The sequence below is a fragment of the Misgurnus anguillicaudatus genome, chromosome 6, assembly GCF_027580225.2.
Source record: "Misgurnus anguillicaudatus chromosome 6, ASM2758022v2, whole genome shotgun sequence".
Classification (NCBI taxonomy): Eukaryota; Metazoa; Chordata; class Actinopteri; order Cypriniformes; family Cobitidae; genus Misgurnus; species Misgurnus anguillicaudatus.
Genome location: NC_073342.2, coordinates 13,777,501 through 13,802,547, shown reverse-complemented (window position 1 = coordinate 13,802,547; position 25,047 = coordinate 13,777,501). Strand labels below are relative to the sequence as shown.

The 25,047-nt window shown below is 39.1% G+C and overlaps 1 protein-coding gene across 5 annotated transcripts in view; it reads left to right on the top strand.

Moving 5' to 3' along the window:
* lrrc4ca (leucine rich repeat containing 4C, genome duplicate a) overlaps positions 1-25,047 on the top strand; it is a 174,088-nt gene that overhangs the window by 73,018 nt on the left and 76,023 nt on the right. The window contains exon 1 of one of the 5 annotated variants that reach the window (XM_055191646.2): positions 12,917-14,517. The exons of 2 other annotated variants lie outside the window; for them this stretch is intronic. The gene's annotated coding sequence lies outside the window, so the exon portion shown is untranslated. Of the gene's footprint in view, positions 1-12,916; positions 14,518-25,047 lie in introns of those variants that run through there. 2 more of the 5 variants (XM_055191644.2, XM_055191642.2) reach the window with 2 other exon arrangements.

Here is a 25,047-nt window from a genome sequence, read left to right as displayed (position 1 = left end):
TCAGCTCCTTTAAACGAGGGGTTTACATGCAGATTAACTTTTACGACGAGAAATGTCGGCAAACTGAACTGAAACAGATATCAGGTACCTGTAGCTCGTCACTTTGAAGTGGAGATTATTCAACAGCATAAAAAATACTGCGTCACAGGCTCATATGTGCATCATCGCAACATGATATCCCTGCTGAAAAAACAATAAAACCATTACAGAAAATTCTAATGGTTTCCATTAAAATACATATAGGAAACATTAGCATTTTCCATTAAAACCACTACACTGTAGTGTGTTTTGGACCATATTCCATTAGAACCAATAAAATTCCCAATAAAACCAATAAAACCATTAGAATTTTCTGTAATAGTTTTATTGTTTTATTCAGCGGTTTTAAATGCACATTAACAATCACGATTGGAAATGTCTGCAAACTTGACTGAAGAACCCCATTCACACAAACCTTTGGTCCCAGAAAATACCCATAAAATTGCCAAACAAGCTTCTGTGTGAACGCAAACACGTCACGTAAATCTTCTGGGATCGTTGCCAGAAAGAGGACCTAGTAAGATGCACGGAAAACCCTCTGTGTGAACAAGCCGCCGAAACAATGCCGTAATGGGTATGTCGTACAACAAAAGTTATGGTTCAGCTCTTTAAAACAAGAGATTTCAACATGATCTCACAAAGTTCCGTGGGATAGTCACGGAATTTTGTGCTAATTTTTCCGTGGCATTCTCACGGATCTCCGATTTATTCTTTTATATTTTCTACTTTAAACAATTGTCGCCTGGCATTGGGGTTAGAGTTGGGTTTGGGTAGGAATGTGATTTCATGTAAATCTAACTCTAAACCGAAGTGAAAATGGTAAGAAAATAGGACAAAACAGTTGAGTAACCAATCCGTGAGAATGCCACGGAAAAAGACAGTCCGTAGCAGGGCCACGGAAAAATGCGGAGATCTGTGAGAATGCCACGGAAAAATGAGCACAAAATTCTGTGACTATGCCACGGAAATTCGTGAGATCAGGTTGGAGATTTACATGCATATCAATATTCACGACGAGAAATGTCGCAAACTAGATTGAAGCAGTTATCAGGAAATGATAAATGAGAAGCATAAACAATGACGCGCGTGCCATGTCAACATGAAGTTCGTTCAACTCTTTAAAATGAGGGATTTACATGCAAATCAACATTCACGACGAGAAATGTCAGCAAACTGGACTGATGCAGATATCAGGTAAGTAAGCTCGTCACTTATCGCGCTGAAGCGGAGATCATTTGCAGCATAAAAGAATATCGTGTCACATGCCCATTAGAGCCCATTAGATGCCCATAATAAACAAAAATGCCCGCGCGCCATCCCAACCAGATATATCGTTTAGCTCCTCAAAACGGGGGTTTTAAATGCATATTAACAATCAGAATGAGAAATGTCTGAAAACTGGATTAAAGCAGATATCAGGGAGCTCGTCAAATATCCACTCAGAAGCTGAGATCATTCACTAGCATAGAACGGCGCATCACGCGCTCCTTTATAGTCTTATCACGCGAGTGGTTTCTGGAGAGAGAAAAATAATAAATAATATGCAAACTTCAGATGTTGCGTAGAAGATAGTGCAGGACTTTAAACAGGTCACGTGTCTTTCCGGGACCTTGCAGATGCCGGCAAATCATTGGCAGTGTGAATGTTGCAACCTGATCTCACGAATTTCCGTGGCCGCATTTTTCCGTGGCCCTGCTACAGACTGTCTTTTTCCGTGGCATTCTCACGGATTGGTTACTCAACTGTTTTGTCCTATTTTCTTACCATTTTTGCTTCGGTTTAGGGTTAGATATACATGAAATGACATCCCTACCCAAACCCAACTCTAACCTCAACGCCAGGCAACAATTGTTTAAAGTTTAGAAAATATAAAAGAATAAATCAGAAAAAATAGTATAAACCAATACTTAAAGTGACATACTAACGCAAACACCAAATCTAACCCTAAACCGAAGCGACAATGGTTTGAAAATAGGAAAAAGCAGTTGAGTAACCAATCCGTGAGAATGCCACGGAAAAAGACAGTCCGTAGCAGGGCCACGGAAAAATGCGGAGATCCGTGAGAATGCCACGGAAAAATGCGAAAATTCCTTGACTATCCCACGGAACTTTGGGAGATCATGTTGGAATGAACAAATAATCAAACGATCCCAGAAAAATCCAGGATGCATTTTCCGTGTATTTTCCGGAGTGTCTGTGTGAAAAGGGCTAAGCAGGGGTCAAATATCAATAATGCATTTATAGAGGTTAATAACTGTATTATGATTCACAATAAGTAACTCACAACATGGCTATTAACAACAATATAAAGTTATTTAGTTATACTAATAAGTCGTAACTAATATAATGACATTATAAAAATGCAGGCTGCATCTTTAAAAATACACTGATGGAAGTATATGAGTAATTAATACTTATAAATCATTGTATAATGGATTATGAGCATGCGCATTTAAAAAGCAAATGTATTGCTTATAAGTAATAATAAAAATTATATAAATGTAACTATAACTGTTCTTATGGGGTATAGGTGTTGTTGTGTCTTTATAAATATCTTAATAGAAAAGTCATAAATATCTATAAACATTATAAAGAGGCCTATAATTTATTATAAGCATGGGCTTCATAGAAAGTGTTAGCGATATTTCTCTTTGCAGAGAGTTTTTTCCTGCCGTGGTTGCATTTTCCAGCCTTTGAAATCTGAATCTGTGGTTATTTATTCCTTAATCAAATGGTAGTAAACAGTGATATGCAACCATTAGATGGTTTCAAATACGCCTGGAAGCTCTTTCACTCCGTTATGTGTTATTTCTTGCCAGAAAGCGACAGGCTTTACTTCCCCACTTAAGTCGAAAAAACCTCCCTCCTCCCTCCCAAGATCCTTTGCAGTGACAAGATTCAAAGAGGCATGTTGTGTTGCCTTTTCATTTATGTGCTGTGAGATCTACTGTGCAGGTCCGTAACACTAATTAAGATGCGACTTAGAATGTCACATCCACAGCGGGAGAAAAGCTTTAATGCTAATGCAGAGCCCTCCATCATCAGATTTGTGCTTAAGTTCGGAGTCTTTTCCATATGGGCATATACAACGAATTTGTTTTGCATGTTCGACTGCGTTTTTGAAGTTGAACGCTATCGCTGAAAAGATTTACGAGTTTCAGGAGGAAGGGCTTTCGCTGACTAATGCGTTTTATACTGATCTGTTCTTCACAAACGCTATTGTATGCAATCTTAAACAAGCGCTGGATTGTTTCAACCTATTGTTGGGTCAACAATGGATATTTGGGCATCTAGGTTGATTTAAACCTGAGTTTGGGTTTGTCTGTATTTTACCCAAGCATGAGTTAAAACAACCCAGCATTTTTAGAGTGTAACTTTTACTCACTTTTGGCACTTTTGCATAGTACGGCCCGGCTCAACTCGCTTTACTTAGTTTGCTTTTCCATTGGAGTTTAGTGCTGCTTTAGAATGGATGAGATTGTAGACTTATTGTTACAGCGGCGCTTCTACTGTTAAGACATCATCGAAAACATGCGATACAAACAAACAACCAACACGGGAGAAATGAGGTTGATTCTCTGCATGTGGATGTTTTTCACGCTAAAAGGGAGTTTGGGAACTTGTACATCAAAGCATGATGACATCACATGGGTAAGCTAATCTGCATTTAGCAATGACACTGGTAGTGAGGATTCTCTCTGACCAATCAGTGATCTGCAGTTTTACACGTCACGCTTTAGTATCAGTACAGCTCACTTAAAACCTCAACCAAGGTGGTACTAAAAAAAGTATTGAGTAATCGGTATTGTACACATTGGAACGCCCCCCCCCCCCCAAAAAAAAAAAAAAAGTTAGCTGGACTGAACATACCGGGTCGTACTATCCAAGTGAAAAGTGCCATATTTCTGTCCAAAACCACATCACTGCCCGTATTGTGCCTTTTTGGAAAAGAAAGAGGGATCTTAAAAAAAATGGACATTGTTCAAACCAACCGCAAAAGCAACAGCGGGTTGTGAGCAATATGGGGGTGAGTACAGTAAACAAAGATTGTTTATGGGTGCACTGTTCTCTAGTGCCGAATTGCTGTGGCAGTTTAATAGCATTATTGCTTTGTAAGTTGCTGTTAGATGAAATCTCACAATGCATTTTCTGATAAAATGTTATATTTGTGAGATTTGGAGTGTGAGAACAAATCGAGGTGGAGCTTTCTGTTGATATCTCCGACACAAGTGCCTCCAGACTATGGCTACATTTACACAACAACGAAAAACATTTCACATATACACGACAGCATTGTCAAAAAAATCCATGATTACAGAGATTCGCAAAAAGCAACTGAAGTCGCTGTATTATGCTTGCCAAGCCAATAGATGGCGATGATACCTCGTAAAGAAAGACTACGCATCATCATACATTGCATTGTCAACAAAGCGATAAATATTTTAAAGCATAAAGCGGTTGTATTTGGATGGACAATGATGTAGTTTTATCACTACAAGTGACCATGCATTACGTAAGGAATAATTGACGACGGGCCGTTGAATTATTAGAAAAATAATGCACACCCGAGGTGGTGACACATTATTTTCAATAATTCAATGACCCGGAGTCAATTATTCCGCTTATAGTGGAGAGAGAGAGAGAGAGAGAGAGAGAGAGAGAGAGAGAGAGATTGTGTGAACAAGGCTACCTCTGTGCGTCTCTAAACAGTGCTGTTATTGCCTCGAAAAATCGTCTGTCATGTTGTTTTTGTTAGTCCGTTATTACAGTTAAATATGCGAAGTGATATGGAACTGTAATGTGGTCAAGAGAGCTGCCTGGAACTATATTCACAGTGCGTTTCCCAGAAAAAAATTGCACACCTCAGAACGTTTATCAGCCAATCAGATTCAAGCATTCAACCGACCCGTAGTATAAAAAGCAGTTAACTTTGTTAGAGAAGCTTTACTAAACTCAGTATCTTGAGCAGCACAAACGCAGTCCTGTAGGCCGCCATTGTTGGTTTGATTTCACTTGTATATTTAGATACATATTTAGAACTTATAAGATAAGAGGCAGAGTCTGCTGACTGTTCAAACATACCCAGATGGTGGTCCAAAATAGAGAAATGAAGCCCACAGTCAGTCCTTGGTAAAAATCTGGAGTGTGCTCTTTGATCGCAGACTCTTTGGGCCAGAAGAGCCCTGGATAATGGGTACGATGAGAGATTAAACTGGATCAAAGTAGAGATTAAACAGGACGCCAAACACATTGATGCATCTAATTAACAAATCTGTGAAATTTGCTGAATTGGTGCAAATATCAGGAATGCCACTGAGCCTTTTTTTTTTTTTTTGGAGTTTTCCCATTTCCCATTGCCAAACCCAAAATCACACATGTGCTAAAAGTCTCATCATAATTAGAGAAATGGTTAAATAATGATCTGTGACATCTGCTTTTGTGAGTCGCACCCTTTGGAGAGATTTGTAAGTGTCAGTAAGCTGTTTTACATACAGCTATGAATCAAACAAACAGTTCAGTGTAAGTGTTTATTTAAAGGCGCACTTTGGGACTTTTAGAAGGATCTCTTGACAGAAATGCAATAAAATATACATAACCTTATTTTCAGTGGTGTATAAAGACATTACATAATTAACTGTATTGTTTTTATTACCTTAGAACAGTGGTCTCCAACATGGTGCCTGCAGGCACAAGGTTGCCCGCACGGAGTCTGTGAGTTGCCCACAAAAGCACATTCTATTAATAGCCTCAACAAGTAAAACAAAAAACGTTTTGAGGAGACTAAAAGTAGCCCTCCAGATTATTTAATTTATTGTGGTAGCCCTTGCTCATAAAAAGGTTGGAGACCCCTACCTTACCATGGGTTCACACCAGCCGTGTTTTAGGCGTCAGATCACGTCTACCGCGTCTAGTTTGCCACTTGAACATTTTGAGTTTACTCGCTTCATTCCCGTGTGAAATTCTAGTCATCGAGACATTCACGCGAAATTTGCGTCATGGGATGGGCTTCTGCGACTCCACGTGCTTTCTGTAATCACGTCACTACTAGAGCAAGCTCCTGATTGGTTAAAGCGGCGCGTTTTTCCGCCAAAATTCAAAAATTTTCAACTCTCGCGTTTGCCGCTGCAACGCTAAATTCGCGCCATTCATGCGAACTAGACGCGTGAATGAGGCAGAATCGCGTCTACCGCGCCGCGCTTAATGCCGCATTCGTGCTGCGAGACCTCCAGAAGCGCGTCAACGCGTCTTCACATTGACTTAACATTGAAATCACTCGCGCTTGATGCCTCTATCGTGGCTGGTCTGAACGCATCATTAGAATGAGGCGTTTTTATTTACTACACCGCGGGTCTCCTTACATGAAAGTCGCTGTCATGTTTCTACATTAGCCCTAAACTGACAAACTGATCTATTGAGGGTGTTTCGTCACTACGTTGTCTCAGATGATGACATGTTTGTCCTGTGGGAGTTACCGTAGTTTCTCTTTGCGTTTTGAAATTAAGGGGGGTGAGCTGTGGACTGAGCCGTTGGTTGCAATTCGCAATCTTACTGCTAGATGCCGCTAAAAAACTACATTAGACCTTTAATAACAATTATTAACAAATATTAACCAAAAAAACCCAACATATTTTCTACAGTGATCTTGGGGGGGAATTAAATTTAAACATGGTCAAATTTGGTAAATGAAGCAAAAAAAACACTTTTTTTCGGTTTATGCGTTCCAATTAATATAAATGAAACTGCAGTTGGTTTGTTTTGATTTAAGACTTCATAACAAAAAATACAGCTAGGTAGCACAATAAAACACAATAAAAATATAAAAACATAATAATAAACATGTTTTGACCAAATTATAAAAAACTGCGTGATCTCGTTTTGGAACCAAACTCTTCAAATCTCTTTTGAAACTAGTGCAGACACATAGTAGGCTATGTGAGATCTGTGTCACGATACTTAAGCAAACGTTTGCATTTGCTCTCCATGTAATCTCATTCCTGTCTAGATGAAACAACTGTGATATCTCATCTGTGATTTTTTTTTTATTCTTATGGGAACACATGTGCAAAGCCCGGAGCAAGTGTTGAAGGTTGCATTTGTATTCGATGGCTGACTGCGGAGGCGCTGTGAGATAATATTTCTTGTGAACCTTCCAATAACCCTGCCAATAGATTTGATGTTGTCATACAACCTTTAAGAAAAACAACGACACAAGGAAATATATCCGACTTGATGCATGCACCATAGACGTAGCTTTATCTCACCTCTCTCACATTTAATTTAGCTTATCAGAGTTGTGTTTCATCCCAGAACCGAAAAACCTCACCGGCTCCTCCATAAATCCGGTTTGATCACATCTTGCTTTCTGTTTCTGGTCTGGGTGTATAGATTAATCTGACGTGTTTAAATCACATCCAGATGTTTCATCCGTGAGAGAATGACTTTGTCCTAACAATAGGGTTCCTGCAGGGCCTTTGATATTGACCTTCTGCCCTTTGCTCGATGTGGTACACATCTATAGTGACCGTGTGCTGTGATGTTTGACCCCCCGAGTTGGAAAGTCCCAGAAGATGCAGAGGACACGAGGACTGAAGGGCGAAGAAGATTTATTTTCTCACGCTGAGAGTCGACCGAACTCTTTGGTCTTTTCCTGAAGGACATGGCAACGGTAGCCAGCACAAACAGAAGGGGGTTTGTAGGCGGCATTGCAGTAGGTCTCGTATTGTTTTAGTTTGAGGCTTGTTCTTCACACGTCTGAACCCAACAATGAAAAGTTTTTGTTAAGAATAATGTTTTTTAGCTTTGCTGTTTGAATGTGGTTTAGAAATATACAGCTGTGTCCCAATTCGAAGACTTCACTTCGAACACTTGAAGACAAGCATTTGGCGTTTGAAAGTCGTAGCCTCCGAAGTCCATAAAGAGAACTGAGCCTTTAGAGAACCATCATTTGCATCACATGCTATACGCGCCCACCGCGCTTGTCAACAAGACACAGCAAAGACGGTTTTGACTAATTAAAATAATTATGGAACCAGAAAAATATACATTTTATTTAAGAAAATATGACACGTTGATGTAGATTAAAGTTTCTTGCCTGCTAAATACACACTTTAAATGGTGGTTTCCTGGACAGGGATTAGCTTTCGCCAGGAGTAGGCCTTAGTTTAAACAGGAAATATAACTAGTTTTAACAAACGTGCCTTATTAAAAACATTACTTGTGTGCATTTTGAAGCAAAACTAAGGGCACTGATGTATTTAAGTTGTTTTCAGTTTGGACAGCTCTTACATTTATTTTAGTCTAGGGATAGTCTAATCCCTGTCCGAGGGGCAACCTTCCGATCTCTCTGATGAAGCCAATACAGAAGTGACTTAAACTGCAATTCATAGACTGGCCGCTAGAGGCAGGCTCCAAAAGGGAGTCAATTCCTATAGACCTCCATGTTAAAATGGCCAACTTTACAGTAGAAAATAATATGTTTACAGCCTGGTTTTTGGTCTGTATAGCTAAATTTGCCCTTCATCACAACTTCATGAGGGGGGTGAATTTTTTGTAACTCCTCCGTTTAAATGATATTAAGCTTTAAAGTTCGGCATAATTAAGGGCGTGGCCACTTGAGTGAGGCGTGAACAGCCACTGCCGTCACTAGAATCGAGCTGGTGGTTTCAGCAACCAGACACCTCAGCTTCACCCACCTCCCGCCTTTTTACCCATTTGCGGATATCTGAGAGTGATGCGCGATGACGCGTGGCCAAGATGGTGACGGCAGGCAACACCTACTTTAAGCTTCAAAAACGGTCTTCAGAAACCAATAGGTGACGTCACAGACACTACGTCTATGATCCAGCCGTTATGTTCAGCCATTACAGGCGCGCAATGAATCTCGGGATAGTCTAGGCTGTAAAGGATCCAATGGTTCTATCCTTCACATCCCAGAGAAAGAAGGGCACATTCTGAGGTTGCATTTTAAGCAGCCTTCGAATTGGGACAGCCTTACTGACCTTCAGTTGCGTTGCTGTCATGCAATCTGTCTTAAGCCCGGGATACACTGCACAATTTTGCCATCCTATAAGATCATTACCTTATCACAATGTGCGACATGGATTGTTTAAACTTGGGTACGACAAGCATGTAGACTGTACGATAAAGACGTAAATCGTAGGCTGTGACGGCTGCGACACACGTTAGCACAACGTCATCAGCATGTGCTAGTGGTAAAAAAATACCAGTACGAGGTCGTAGCCGCAAACACACTGTGCGTTGATCATGCTGAATTTATGGTACTGTCAGAAAACTATCATAGGCTTCTATCTTTAGTCGCAAGACTGGGAAAATGGCGGTCTTTGAACCTCTCTCACTGTACAACATAAGACCACCGATTAAGAGCCACTCTCACAAAAACTTTGACGATTGTTTCACAATGGCAATTTTTCATCTGGGACAGCCAAAAATTGTGCAGTGTACCCGGGCTTTAGAATGCAGCCTTAAGAGGTCGCAGCCTTCAAATTGGGACATAGCTTACTAGTAGGGGAGAGCGGGGCACAACCTATCACTTTTTGGTTTTGGCTCAATCATTCAAAAAATATTTGAGTTTGATTAATTCTATTTTTAAACAAGCAACACACATATCTCTGCTACAAATGAACATTTGAAGTTTGTTTTTATTACTAACCATTCTTGGACAATTACACCAAACGTGACAGAAGTGCAAACTTTACAACTTACCCCATAGGTGGGGTTAAATGTAACAGGCAGGGGGTTAGTTTTAACACTTGCTAAAAATTAAGTTTGCATGCAAATATTTCAATACTATTTTGTTTATATACTTGAAGTGGATATTGTTTATATTTCTGTCTATAATAGACAGGTATCCACACTGTATTCATTCATCCAGCCCTTTTCTAACAATAGTTCAATTATAAATGGATACAAATGTCTAAATAAGTGACAAAAAGCTGCACAATTATGACAAAACTTTTTTTTTAACCATACTACAGTTTCAAAAATCTAATTCGGAGATAATAAGCATTAAATTCCTTAGCCATTCATTTCATTATAATTTCAATCTTTGACGTGACCTTATTCAATCAATATAAAGATATGAACAAACATAATTTGACTCACGATTTTTAATAAGACAGGAACATTTATTTTGTTGGCAGCCAGCAATCATTCATGTGTAGCCTATTTAAAACAACAGCAAGAATTACGCTAACGTTAGCTGTTTTCATATCGTAAGTGCTGAGGGGTTAGTAATAACACAGCGTTACAATTAACCCCGCTGGATCAAAATATTTTCAAGCCCCCAAAAAAGTTGAGCTGAGGACATATTTCAAAACGATGCTATTTTATTCAACAAGACACTGATTAATATGACATAACATTGGATTTGGTATCATACACACCCAACTTAGAAACCAAAAAACATGATGAAAAATACTTACATGCCACCAAAACACTCGTTCATCAATAACTCTCTGGAAAAACAATATACATTTCCAATAATTTGCGAGAGACCGTTTCTTGCCAGTGTGAAAAAATACCGGAAAAACTAAACGCTCAACCTTGTGCAACAATGTAAACAGTCCGTGTTACAACTAACCCCACGTTAGTTTTTGCCCAGCACACCCCTACTATTTCTAATACTTTATCCTTTAACTTCAGTATTATGATTTATGCCTGGCAAAGTCATTGAAGGCGTGCCCTGAAGGAGAAAACCGAATTACATTTGAAGACCAGATATCAACCACTTCAACAACCTAATGCACTAAATAAAGCTTAGAACTACGTATATACATCTTAAAGTTAAAACGTCTTGTTTTATGTGTGATTTTGTACAGACCTTCAGAATATGATGTAGCTGGATAACACATCACATCAGATTGACCTTAAAGCAACTTTGACTACCTCTATTCCCAATCACTATTATTTTTATACAATGTAAGTGAATGGAGACTGAGGCGTTCAGTCTCTTCATTGATGTCTATCATCTTTCCCAAATAAGTGTGAGTATAAAAGATTTCTCTCTTTTTTGGGGGGTAAACTATCTTCTTATGTTGTTGCTAAAATTGTATGCTATTATAACCTAGGTCTTGTTCACATTTGTTAAATACACAAGCAACTACATAAAGGATAAGCATTTCCTATACTGTAGCACTCTCAGTAGACAGATCCAGCATACAGTAACTGCATGCTTTAATTTAATTCAATCAGCTTCTATGCGCCTATTTTGGTTGAAAATGGAAAGCACTCTGCTATAGAAATGTTACTGTCAATCACCTCTTCCTCCGGTGTCCCTGTGGAGAAATGAATGGTTGCATTAAGATAGATGTTATGGTCATTCAGATGGTTCCCACAGAGCAAATAACATTCTAAGTGAAATGTAGTTGTCGCAGGAGAATCATTGGAGGGCGGTAAAATGAAAGCTGTAAATCTGGACCTTTAGATAAGGCTTTCATAACAAACCATCGTAATGGTTTAGGCATATAAGTCATCCCGCAGAAGCTGTCAGGTAATATTTTTAAATTTGGGTTTGCACAGAGGTACGTTTAAAAGAGGCTAAATGAGGGGACATTTCATGAAACTTTTTAAAATTTTTGGTGTTCCCACGTATGTGAAGTTCTAGCTCAAAATATCATATATAAATTTATTATAGCATGTTAAAATTGACACTTTGCAGGTGTGAGCAAAATGTGCTGTTTTGGGGTGTGTCCTTTAAAATGCAAATGAGCTGATCTCTGTACTTAAAGCCAGTGGCCTGGTTGGATAGTGCTATTATTCCCTACTGACATCACAAGGGGAGCCAAATATCAATGACATACTTTCCACATGCTTGCAGATTGGTTTACCAAAAAAATTAACTGAGTTGATCTTTCACACATTTTCTAGGTTAATAGAAACACCGGGGACCCAATTATAGCCCTTAAACATAGAAAAAGTCAGATTTTCATGATATGTCCCCTTTAAGGTCATTATTGTGAGGGCCCTACAATTTAAGGGGCACGTGGGCGCGTGCTTGCATGCTTTACAAGAGCGTTCAGCCGTGCGTTCGTGTGAATAGACTGCGAAAAATAGTGGATCTGTCAGTCAAAGAAACACACCTGCCCTTTAATGTCAAACAATTAGAATGACTCAATCTGACAGCATGAGAAGAGGAGCTGATCTGCGCCCATATTTAGCCGATTTGGCCGCGTTCGATGGACAGGTGGACAGGCGCGTGGACGGATAAATGACGAGGTGCTGACAAGCACATTACGCCAAAGGAATGAGAAAACAGTTCTCGAAATTTAGCACAAACAAGATTTGTTTGTCTTTTTTTAATGAATGACAGTTTAGTCAGCCTGTCTCATCTTCAATGCGAAAAATGAAAGGGAACACACTGATAAATGTAAGTACTTTGGATAAAAAAATCTGTCCAGTCAGCATTATCCCTAATTTAACAAAACAGCCAAACTATGTTCTCTGTGAACACTTGGTGAGAATATATTAAATCTTTATTTAAAAATACTCCCCATTTCTTTAAGAGCATTTATTGCTTATTTATTATCTGTTCTATCTCGTTGTTTTAAAGTTACAAAATATTTTTGGAGTATTCTGTGAACTGTTTCAGAATCATTGGCTTTTTTGAGATTTGTGATGCTTGTTTTGGCATGCCTGTCTCTCTATTGTAGTCCCTGTGAACAAATATATTTCATCTCCAAAGGCGCGTGTATGTGGTCAGCCTCTAACGTTTGAAAATAAGATGGTTGTTTTTATGTCCTCGTGCGCCCGCGGTTCTTAAAAGCTCTGGTGGTCGTAAGGGCGAGTACAATGTCTAGACATGAGGATGGGAAAGTCGGTAGGTGGCAGTCGCGTCCCTTCTGCGTGAGACAGGAAGTTGCAGGGCATCAAGCACGCACACATTGTGCCTATAGTAGGCTAGACGATCGTGCACGCACATGTGTGCGTCAAACAGTCCGTTTCCATACCATTCCACATGCGCACTCCCTCATAATAATATAATCTATATCGTTCAAGGTTATTACGCTCGACCAGTCGTTTTTAAGATGGCAAAAGATTATCGGAGCATTGACTGCGCATCCAAACGACTCTGGTGAGTACAGTTAGATTGAAATACTGAGAGTTTGGGCTGAGCGTTGCATTATCAATACAAGATGCTTGGTGTCACCACTGTGTGATTGACCGAGAGCGCACAGCAGCTGTGGAGAGGTGGAGACCCTGCTGCGCTGTGCTGACGCGCGTCTGTGGATGCGTCCGGGTACCACGCCAGATATTTCAACTTCATTCAGTGCAGTTCTTGGAGACCATATCGACGCATTCCCACCTCTCCAGACGCTCCTGACTCACTTGTAGCTGCGCTCTACTTATTGCGCGCTGCGTTGCGCACTGTAATAAGGCTCGACGCGCACCATCGTTCGTTTGGATTTTCGTATCGTGTCCTACCGGTGGATTGCTTTCGTCGGAGTTTGTCTCTGAAGAGGTAGGGGACGAGAATATCCAGCAGATGTAGCATTTGATGAATACCTCTTCACTGACAACCAAGTTTATGCGCGTCTGGAAAAGGAGCTACGGCGGTTTGATTTTGTGGTTCTGTCTAATAATAACTGGTATTTTTTTTCCGTAAATGAAATGATTTGACTCACTCCACAAAGCGCATTTTTACTTTTCTCAACGAGGAACTTCGAGGATTTTGTCTCTTTCCATTTTTTATAAGATGCTCTTGGATTTGGAAACGCCGGAAATTTATTATTGAGGTTTTCTCTCTCAATGCATTCCGGAGGACATAATCACATTTATAGGAAATAAGCGTCTTGAAATACGCACTGGGCTGTGAGAAGAAATCTAATCAGATCGGACGCGTTAAGTGGGAAGAAAAGGTTGAGAAAAGTTCCGTTTTAAACCCTGGCTGTGGAATAAGAGCAGCATCCCTCTCTACCGATGCTCTACTAAAGATTGGAAGGGAGATGCGGGGAATGGTTAGTCTCAGGGATAAGACCCTGCTAGATGCTTTCGGGAGCATTAGCTGAATCTGAAAACCGAAATTTTGTTTTTACGCGTCAAGAATGACTCATCAGACCGGAAAAACAACGAATGAATTTTGATTTATCAGCAGGAAAAGACTTGGATTTGGACGGTGCACAGAGAGGTTGCATCTGAATATCTGCTTTAGTCCACATGCACTTGCGTGCGCGCGTTTGATCGCCGCGTCTATAATGGTATTGATAGAAAGACCGAATGGATTTATGTGGTCGAATTTCTTCTCATAGAAGATTGTCAATGCGAAACTGCTGAAGGATCGTGTCGCTTTCGTGCGCTTTCTGCTTGGATAGCCCGAACTACACGCTGAAGAACATTTCTATCGCATCGTGCCAGAAACGCGGATGGATTTTCGTCGCGGTTCCCGTTTGGAAGGGAACAGATCGGAGCTCTCCGTGATTTTGCCTGCGATTTAAGCTGCGTAAACGTTACGCCTGGAGAAAAGTAAGTCATCCGTCGTTTCTTCGTATCTCACTGGCCACTTAGATGTCCTTTTGCCACCTAATGCATCACATCAGAATCATTTCAATTTGATTCTAAACCATTTTAAGGCATATTGCTCAGATCCTTACGTTTTCATAAATCCATCAATAAAACATCTTGTCACATCTTTTATTTTTTATGAAAGTATTTGAATAACATTGTAACCAATTGTATACGTTTGGAATAGTCGTTTACTAAATTTGTTTGCTAACCAAAGTAGCTGTTCCTTTCCGACTATGTTTTTTCTTATAATTTCTAATCCCTCTCGCGCACTCTCGTGTGTCTGTTGGGTCGTATGCATGCATGCACCCATGCATGCGCGCGTGTGATAAATGTGTGCGCTATTGACAATCGCACAGTGTTCCATCTTTGCGCTCGACTCATTCACTTATTCGTTCATCCATTCATTCATTAATGAATGCGTGCCTCCAAACCATAGTTGTGCCACATCCGACGTGTAGTCGCGTTTTTTGTGATTGTCGTATTTAACGCAATTAATTACGTATGAGTGAAAACGCACAGATATTTGGATGGTGATCAGGCTCGTTCAGTATGACTGGGTTGAACACTGGAGGCAGAGATGCAGGCTGTTGCTTCTTTTGCTTATACTGTGTGATGGGTTCGATACCTTTCTGCGTTACATTAAAAATGTTGCTTACGCGCTGTTAAACTGTTGCTTAGTGTATATAATTAATATACAACATTGCATGTTTTTTATATTTGAGAGGTTGAAGTTTAATAAATGGTAAATTAATAGTGAATTGGATAGCTGATTGATGGTCGTTTGCTCTTGTTGGCCGTACATTCTCTCGTTCGGTCTTTATCATTGTTTAATAAGACATTTAAAGGGTTTCTATGGGACTTAATGATCAGCTCATAGGATTTAGTGAAGAATTTAAGGAGTCTGGCCTTCTCCCGGGAGCTGTCCACTGCTGTGGTGCTGAAATCACATCCAAAACCAACTTTGTACTGTCTCACGCACATTTCTCATCTGATCTTTTATTTACTTAACAAGGCTTTTTCCGCACAGATCTGATAAACACCAACAAACACCGTCATCATTATAATTTAGTGGTTGGATTTAAAATTAATTTGTCATTTGTCGGTGTGAACTAGCCTTTGTTGGAAAAGTATTATTTTATTGGAAACACTTATTAAAACCATATTTTACTGTGTATTAATTGCACTCTGGGAGGCCTGGAACATCTGGCAATTCTTTGACAATCAGCAGAAACCCATATTAAGAGACAACCTGCACAAAATGTGCCTGGATTAGCCATGCCGCATATTCCGAGGTCATGGCTGCCCATCACGATTACCTGTCCTCTCTACGTGAGGTAAATGATTATCTGTGCTTGTAACACGGGTACCGGCGGTTTGCACTTGGCTTTATTATCATATATAAAGCAAGTCAGTGAGATATTGATAGAGAAATATATAAATATTGTTAAATAGCTAATGACTTATAATTTGATTCGGCATTTGGGTGTTTTAATGCAAAGGAAATATAAATGTGGTTACAGGCATCAGGTTGTGCAATCCAAGGTGTTAACCAGAATAACCTTTAAAGCAGAAGGTCATATAACTTTAGAGAATGGATGACTGTAGTATGTATTAACATACTACTAGTCTGATTAAAACGCCTGAGTGATTGCATTGAACCTTTTCAAAGAGATCTCTCTCTCTCTTTCTTTCTTTTTTAAACCATTTTTGTTCCTTATGTTCTTGTTATGATGAGATTTTTTAAATCAATGACATTTCTAGCTATCCTGTCTCATTCACAAGATTTGTGTAGCGCCGGTTCTGCACAAGGTCGAGTACAACAGAGCAATTTCAGTTTTTTTCAAAGCTGAGTGAAATTAAAGATGAGCTTGTGTGAATTATACCTATGATCTCCATTTTCTCCATTTGAAGCAGTCAGTGCATGCTCGCCCACTCCACGTCACCCTTTAGAAGAACTTCCTGTTGGCCGAAAGCCCGATCTGAAGCTCATAGGATTGCATTCGCAGTGCCGTCATATACGGAGGTCACATGTGTACAGCAGGCTTTTCTTGGATATTTAAACTGCAGAGAATTCCCTCTTTGCATTCCCATCATGATGCAGCTATTCCCTAAGGTGAACGGGATTTTTTTATCTTCCGTCTCTTTCAGGCACTGAATGGAAAGAAAGTAGAGGAATGATAGAGTGATGTTGCCTTGGGAAAACGGATTGGGCCTCTCATTTTATGTTCCTTGGCTGTCAGGAGCTTTAGCATGATGAAGCTGCCGGATTGGGTGAAGCGATGACATTTGTTTGTCTGTGAATGATGCAGAGTGATTCATGTTTTTGCAGAGACGCACCGTTTCTCACTCATTGTACATCTTCCAAACTTTTCTCTCGCTCAGCCTGCGTCAACCGTCCAGATCGGCATTTATCGGAAAAACAGACGAGTTTTTTACTTCGGCCATAAAACGTGGATGTCAATACATTTATTGTCCTATATTAAGATCGAGGCTCGCATTGCGGATGATTTGTGGAATTGCCTCGGGCGAGATTTTTGAGATTTATTAAAATGGTTATGTCGTAATGTCTCGTAATTGATGAACGACATTGTTTTTCAAGCTCTGCGGCGAACGGAAATCTGGGTTTCATATCTGTAGTATTTATGGGGTGTACTGATGGATGTCTGGAAATGTGTGCTGCTCAGGGCTTGTTGTGACAATGGTAATATCCCATGAGTCTCTTGGGCGCTTTCTACAAAGTGAGCCACCATGGGCTCGAACGGGAATTAATCACGGATATTTTCCAAATAGTATTTAATCCACGTCTGGTTTTCTTGTACGCTTTATAGATGCACTACCTGTATGTTTACAATACAGAACTACTCGTAATTCCCAAGCTTTTCGGATTCGCACCCTTGCTCTTTCCCTAATAAAACACTTTGAAACAAGGGACATTAGCTTGTGCAAAACCCAGCTTGGGCGTGAATTAGTATTCATTGCTTAAACTGCTGGAGACTTCTATCAATAATGCATCCCGCCTGTCAATTTTTTAACTGTCCTGGGGTATAAATTCTCTCGTGGGTATTTGCTTCGGTGTGAAAGGCAGATTAAATGGTGCTCCATGTGTCACCTCACTCCGCATTGTCTAAATTTTCCATGTCACGGCAAAGAGATTTCTTTCCCGGGAGTGAAACTACAAGGCCACGTGCGGGAGCTTATGTAGGTAGTGTGTATTGATTCATGGTCCAGAGAGGCGGCGAAGATGACATTGAATTGATGTTTTTGTCTTTGTTTTTTCTAAAAGCAAGTATTTTTTCGATGTCTGAATTCATCCATCGGCAAATGTTCTTTTGTTTTGTATTCAGAGCAACGTTGTGAGTAATGGACCAGTCGACCTTGCTTCACAGACGCTAAATGACAACGTATAACGTAATAACACATCCCATAGCTTTTAAACAATCATTTCGCATCTAGTTGAGAAGCCCCTCTTAAAAATCCAGTTTTTTGTCTATTAGAAACGTACACAGATGGATTATGGTGTGCTTCAAGACTTGTGCTTGGGGGTGAAGTTAGAGGAATAGTTCAAACTAAAATTATTTACCCATATAATTAAAAGCCTAAGAATGATAAAGACGGAGTCATTCAAAGTCCCCCCAAAATAATATTGATAAACTATTATATTAAAGTTATAGTTTATCCAAAAATTAAAGTTATTTAATAATTTACTCACTCTCATTTTGTTACAAACCTGTATTAATGTGTTTGTTTTGATAAACGCAAAGGAAGATATTTTGAGAAATGTTTGTAACCAAACCGTTCATGAGCCCCATTCACTTTCATAGTATTATTTCCTCCTACTATGGAAGTGAATGAGGCTCATAATTGAAGTTCATCAGAAAAAAATTAATACAGGTTTGATACAACATGCGAGTGAGAAAGTGTTGGCAGAATTTTCATTTTTGGGTGAACTATCCCTTTAAGTCACGTGATAGCTCTGTGCAAGAAACAGATTGAAATGTAACCCATTATCCTCTGATAATGTTCCCTTTCAGGATCATTGAGTCAGCTGATGCACTGATGTCAGATCAGTCTGATGAACAAATCATTAAGCCTGATCAACTGGTTCATTGAAAGAACCAAATTAATGAACAGTTTGTTTATGAATCATTCTGATCTTGCTAAAATCATACAGGTATGAAATGAAACATAACAAAGCAATTTTGGTGTGAACTGAGTCACTGACCTTAAGTTATCATCTAAAATCTGTACCACACACATCCATGTAGCATTTTTGGTTCATTTCGGTCCCATTCACACACACATTGACCTTTCATCAGCCTCCTTCTTTTTGACCCCAATGCTTTGAAGTGTGCACTGGTGTGTGTGTTTTTTTCTCAAAAGGTACGCGATTTGCACAGCACATTTCTCTAGTCGATGCTACGATCAGTCAGCGCTCTGCCTCGTCCCATCACTCTTCTGGAATTAGCTGTGCGACATCATAAAGAGGCAATTTTGATGCAACAGATGCCCTCAGATCTCGGGAAGTAGGGACGTTTAGAACCTACAGTACTGATTTAAAAAATGACTTATTGGGGGGGGGGGTCTAAACAACTACACTAAAAAAATACAGGTGGTAGATTCAAGATTAAATAGCTTTATTGTCATATGTACAGGAAAAACTGTTGCACTGTATTTGAGAAATTATCAATATATTTACAGTAGGATATTTACACAATTTTTTGACTTTTGGCATTAAAGGCGGAGTCCACGATGTTTGAAAAACGCTTTGGAAAAGGAGACGGGCCGACTACCAAAACACACTTATAGCCAATCAGCAGTAAGGAGCGTGTCTTTTTTTTGTAAGGAGCGTGTCTACTAACCGACATCCTTGCCGGGTTGCGTATGTGTGGGGCGTGTCTATCAACAGAAGGTCCAGATTCTATTGGGGTAGGGGCGTGTTTGTTTAGGTGATTTCAAATATCAACATTGGCTTTCAAACATCGTGGACTCCGCCTTTAAGGAAAGGCAATAAAGGGTATGCATTGATATCACTTTTCCACGTGATCACGCCGGAGCTCGCCCTGTTGAGTGGCAAACATTTAGCAAAATGGCTGGCTGTTCTATCGGCAACCGCGAAAATGTCAGTATAAATGACTATTATCAGCAAAAATTTTATTTAGTTGGACTTGATAGTGACCCTAGCAAATTGTCGACCCACCTGTGGTCAGTGGACGTTGGCATGGACGATCCATTTACTTTTTCTTTCAGTGTCTTTTGGCAGTCTCTAAAACGATAGCTCCGAATTCTTGTTAAATCTGTTAGTACAGTCTATCACACAACAGCTTTTTCCCATTTAGACGCGTTTTCCCCGTGTTTTCGCTGATTTCACACTGTACGCAAAATGTCTTTTGCCACTCAGTGGGCGTAACCACAGTCACTTTCGCCGAAGGTGACGTCACGTGCATACCCTCGATAATTTTCACCCACACAATACATGCTACATATATACCCATGCTACTTTGGTGGTCCAGTCTCACGAAATTTCGTTATATAGTCACACAATTTTTTTATTTTTTTTTCGTGATATTATCACGTTTTTTTCATGATCGTATAACAAATTCCTGTTTTCGTGTGATTTTTACGTATTGGTTACTCAACTGTTTTGTCCTATTTTCTTACCATTGTCACTTCGGTTTAGGGTTAGATTTACATAAAATGACATCCCTATCCAAACCCAACTCTAACCCGAACCCCAGGCGACATATAAAACAATAAATACGAAAAAATATTATAAACCAATACATAAAGTGACATTCTAATGCAAGCACCAAATCCTAAACCGAAGCGACAATGGTTTGAAAATAGGAAAAAGCAGCTGAGTAACCCAATACGTGATAAACACACGAAAACAGGAATTCGTTATACGATCACGAAAAAACGTGGAAATTCGTGATAATATTACGAAAAAAATAATCATAAAGTTACGTGACTATATCACGAAACCTCATGGGACTGGGTAGTTACTGTATGTAATGATTGGCAAAACATTCATGCGTTTAATGGGTTAATATCTCACATCATCTTTAGCGATGTCACACAAAGGTGGCTAAAGACTTCAATCTCCGTGGCCTTTTTTAAAATTGTCTAATTAAATTGTCTCCTTAAGTGTACTTACAGTAATGGTAAGCTTTGAAATGCTGGCAGGCTAACATCTTGAGAGTTTTAAAATTAATATAGCAAAAAAATCTATCAGTAGATAATCATGCATGAAATGTCCTGAAAAGATGAGTCAAAATGGTTGGCAAGTGGCCTGTTTGTCCAACAAATGACTAGTCAACCATTCTGACCCATCCTTTCTTAGTAGTGCTTTTATTATGCATGACTTGAGATCTAGAAATATCAAATTCTCTCAGTTCTGTGGCAAAGTCGCCCCAGTCTTGAATAACAACGACCAAACCTCTCCTGACCCTTTCATATCTGACCTCACCTCAAGAAAATGACCTGAATCGGCCTCTAACTTGAGTCAAAGCCAGGCTGACGTGATGTTACACTTCACCGTGATTGTTACCAGGCGTGCAGCTGGGCATGCCTACGGTGTACCTGTGTGGACCAATATTGTGCACTGCAAGTGCGTTGGTGAGCGCGTGTGTGCCGAGCGCGTCCGGTCCGTCTCGCTTTTCTGGGTTGCACCTGCGAGGCAGCTGTTCGAGGCGGCACAGAACTGGCCATATTAATTCTGCTGCTAAATTGAAAGGTTAAAGCTTGCAGCCGAGAAGGTGACGGATTGTTGCTCACCTGGTTCCTTTGGTACTAAAGCACCTGTTTAACTGAGGTCAGGTTCAATTGTCCTGCTGTCAGAGGACAGAGAAGGAGTGAAATGAAGGGAGGGAGCGTTGCTAATGACGACGCTAGGGAGAATCTACATTTAATATGTTATTTCAGAGAGAGGAGAAATAAAATAAGGACTGATTGTTCATTAATGCGGTTTTCGTTCACAAATGGTTTTGTGTAGAAATGGTTCGAATAATCATCAGGGCTATGCAGCCTTCGGGTGCTGTTTTGTGGAAAATTTAAGTTTTATGCCACAATTTGCTTGTTTACATATAGAGATTGTATATTGAAGCAGTAACATACCGGTTGTTGACTTGACTTCTTGCCGTTTGCCCACTCCTCAAAGTCACAGGAAAACTTGTTTGGTGCAGTCTGTTTTAGATTTCATACACGTTTTCTGGTGGACTTGTTTGGCTGGCTTCAGAGAGTTGTTTTTGAGATACAAAGCAGAAAGCAGCGAGAAGACATCACATGCTCTCATGACAGCTGTTATTCTCAACAGTGTCAAGGAAAGTGAGTGTATAGATATAGGTATACTTTTTATCAGTATTTTTCTTGAGTTCAAACCCATGACCTTTTGCGTTACTAATGCAATGCTCTACACTGTCAGAAAAAGGTACAAAACTGCTAAATGTTTTGTATCTCAAAAATTTAACTGGTACAAAAATTGCTTCTTAACTTTTGCCATTGACGAGTTAAAGGATTGGTCCATTTTCTTCCATTAGTCCATTACTCCAAAAAAATCCAGATAATTTACTCACCACCATGTCATCCAAAATGTTGATGTCTTTCTTTGTTCAGTCAAGAAGAAATTATGTTTTTTAATGAACTTTAATGGATCCCAACACGTAACAGTTTTAATACAGTTTAAAATTGCAGTTTCAAAAGACTCTAAACGATCCCAAATGAGGCATAAGGGTCTTATCTAGCGAAACGATTGTCATTTTTGACAGGAAAAAAAACTTCTCTTCTTCATCCGGCTGTGTGACGAGCCAGCGCGACCTCACGTAATTGCGTAATGCCGTGAAAAGGTCACGTGTTACATATATGAGACGCACATTTGCGGACCAATTTAAACAATAAACTGACACAAAGACATTAAATAGTATCATTCTACATACAACAACATAGGAACGGTCCTCTTTCTCCACACTTGTAAACACTGGGGCGTAGTTTCGCTTATGTCCTCCGTGACCTCTTGATGTGATGACGTATTACGTGAGGTCGCGCTGGCGCGTCACATGACCAGAGATAGACGAGAAGTTTAAAGGTTTAAAAGTGCATATTTTTTATTTTTCTTACCAAAAATGACAATCGTTTCGCTAGATAAGACCCTTATGTCTGGTTTGGGATCGTTTAGAGTCCTGCAATTTGCAATTTGAAACTGCATTAAAACTGTTAAATGTTGAGGTCCATTAAAGTCCATTAAAATGAGAAAAATCCTCAAAAAAACATAATTTCTTCTCGACTGAACAAAGAAAGACATCAACATTTTGGACGACATGGTGGTGAGTAAATGATCTGGATTTTTATTAAGAAAATGGACTAATCCTTTAACTCATCAATTATAGGAAAACACCACAATTTTTCAATATTTTACTATGTTCTTACCTTAAATTAGACAAATTAATACATACCTATCTTTTTTTTTCAATGCGTGCACTTAATCTTTGTACAGCGCGTTGTGAATGTGTTAGCATTTAGCCTAACCCCATTCATTCCTTAGGATCCAAACCAAGATGAATTTAGAAGCCACCAAACACTTCCATGTTTTTCTTACTTAAAGTTACATAAGTAGTTACATGAGTATAACACAAAATAAAACGTGGCGATTTTTTTTTAAGCAGATAAAAAACGACAACTATATTGTATAGTGGAAGAGCTAACTACATTGAGGTAAAAACATAGTAAAAATCCTTTTAAAGTTTTCCTTTAAGAGAAACGCTTTCCTGCTAATGACGAATTTTTCTGGCAATCCGTATTTCCGCTATTGTCCACCAGGTTACCCAATTTATAAAACCTGGAAGCAACCCCTTAGGCCAAACAGTATGAAGTCTGTGTATGTTTTGATTTTTGCTCTGAATCTGATTTCTATCAAAAATCCTTATCAAATTTGGTATTTTTAAGAAAAACTAACCATATTTAAGAGGTGATAAAAAGAGAACAAATAAAGGTAGGATGAAACTTTTTTTGGAAAGCAGAGGGTCTGTTCTTTCATTTGATATATTGTATGTTTATATATTTAAAGAAGAACATTTTCTGGAGGGGATTTAACTTTTGTGAAAATCATAAAAAATGCTAGCGCTGGCTGGCAACTTTTTTAAAAATGCTGGCGAAGAAAATGTTAAGGTACACAATAAGTCCTTAGGGTATAATTTTGTATCCAAAAAGGTACAACATTTCAACGTGTTACCCATAAAGGTACAAAAAGGAACTGTTGACGGTACCACACCAGCGACAAAAAAGGTACAGTACATGTTTTTTGTACCTTATTTTCTGACAGTGTACCACTGATGATGGCTTATATTTTGAAAAAAAAAGTTGTGAATAAGAGGCCAGAATATATTAACTATGCTTTAAAATTTATATCAGGATGAGACCTTATAAAACTTTTTGATACAATTACATAAATAAGAGTTTTGTTTTATTTTTGGTGCTTTTAGCTACAATATATTTCATCTAGTTACATATGAGTTAATCCATAGTCTTAATGAGTTCGCTATTAGTCTATAATGTGAAAAAATGTAATGACTGGTTGGTGTATATTGTACTGTATATTTCACCTACATCGAAAAAGGTTTGCTGCATGTCCTCTTCAGTTCAAAACTGTATGCATGCTTCTCGACATTATGATTAAATTAAATTGAGTTTAACTTTAAAGCTAGCCTCCTGACGGCACGATACGATTATTATCTACTCCGATGTTTTTATATGGGCTAAAAGATAAAGGCGTCCTGCAGGCAGAAGTATAGCTGCGGGCAGCATCAGTGTCCCACTGCACCTGAGATGTGTCCATTCAGGTCCATTAAAGCACAGCTGGCATCATTTAGACTCGAAGAACGATTTCATTGGCTTTTTATAGAGTTAGAACAACAGCGAGGCGCTTAGCCCCTGTGCTCCATCACTCGCAAGCATACCAAAACCTTTTTTTTCTTTTTTCCATTTCATTCAGACCGTAACTTCAACCTGGAATACATTATTTGGTCTATGGTGCATTAGTGCCTAGTATGAATCCTAATAGGTGCAAGGTTTGAAGTAGATACTTGAATGAGAAACTGTTCTACAGGTAGGTCTGGTTCCAAAAGCTGCTGTATTTACTGATTGAAAGGTTTTGATTGAATAATTTGCTAAAGAGAGCTAATGTGCTAAGATATAGAAGATAGGCCTTTTGTAATAACTCTGCGAATTCTGTTTGTGCTAGTTTATTAGACAACCATTTGATTAATTTAATCCAATTTATTCTTCTCTTGAGTCTCTTCATTGGGTAAGAGAGATAATTATGTGCGTGTTTCGTGATTGTGTAATAGTTAAGTTATGTGTGTATGTGTGTATAATATTGACAAAAATGCCTTTCTTCTGACATAAGCCCTACTTTTCAAATTAGAATGGATCCTGTTAACCTTCTTAATACAGACATTTAAAGAAAGATTGTATGCTTTCTATATAATAATGTAATGT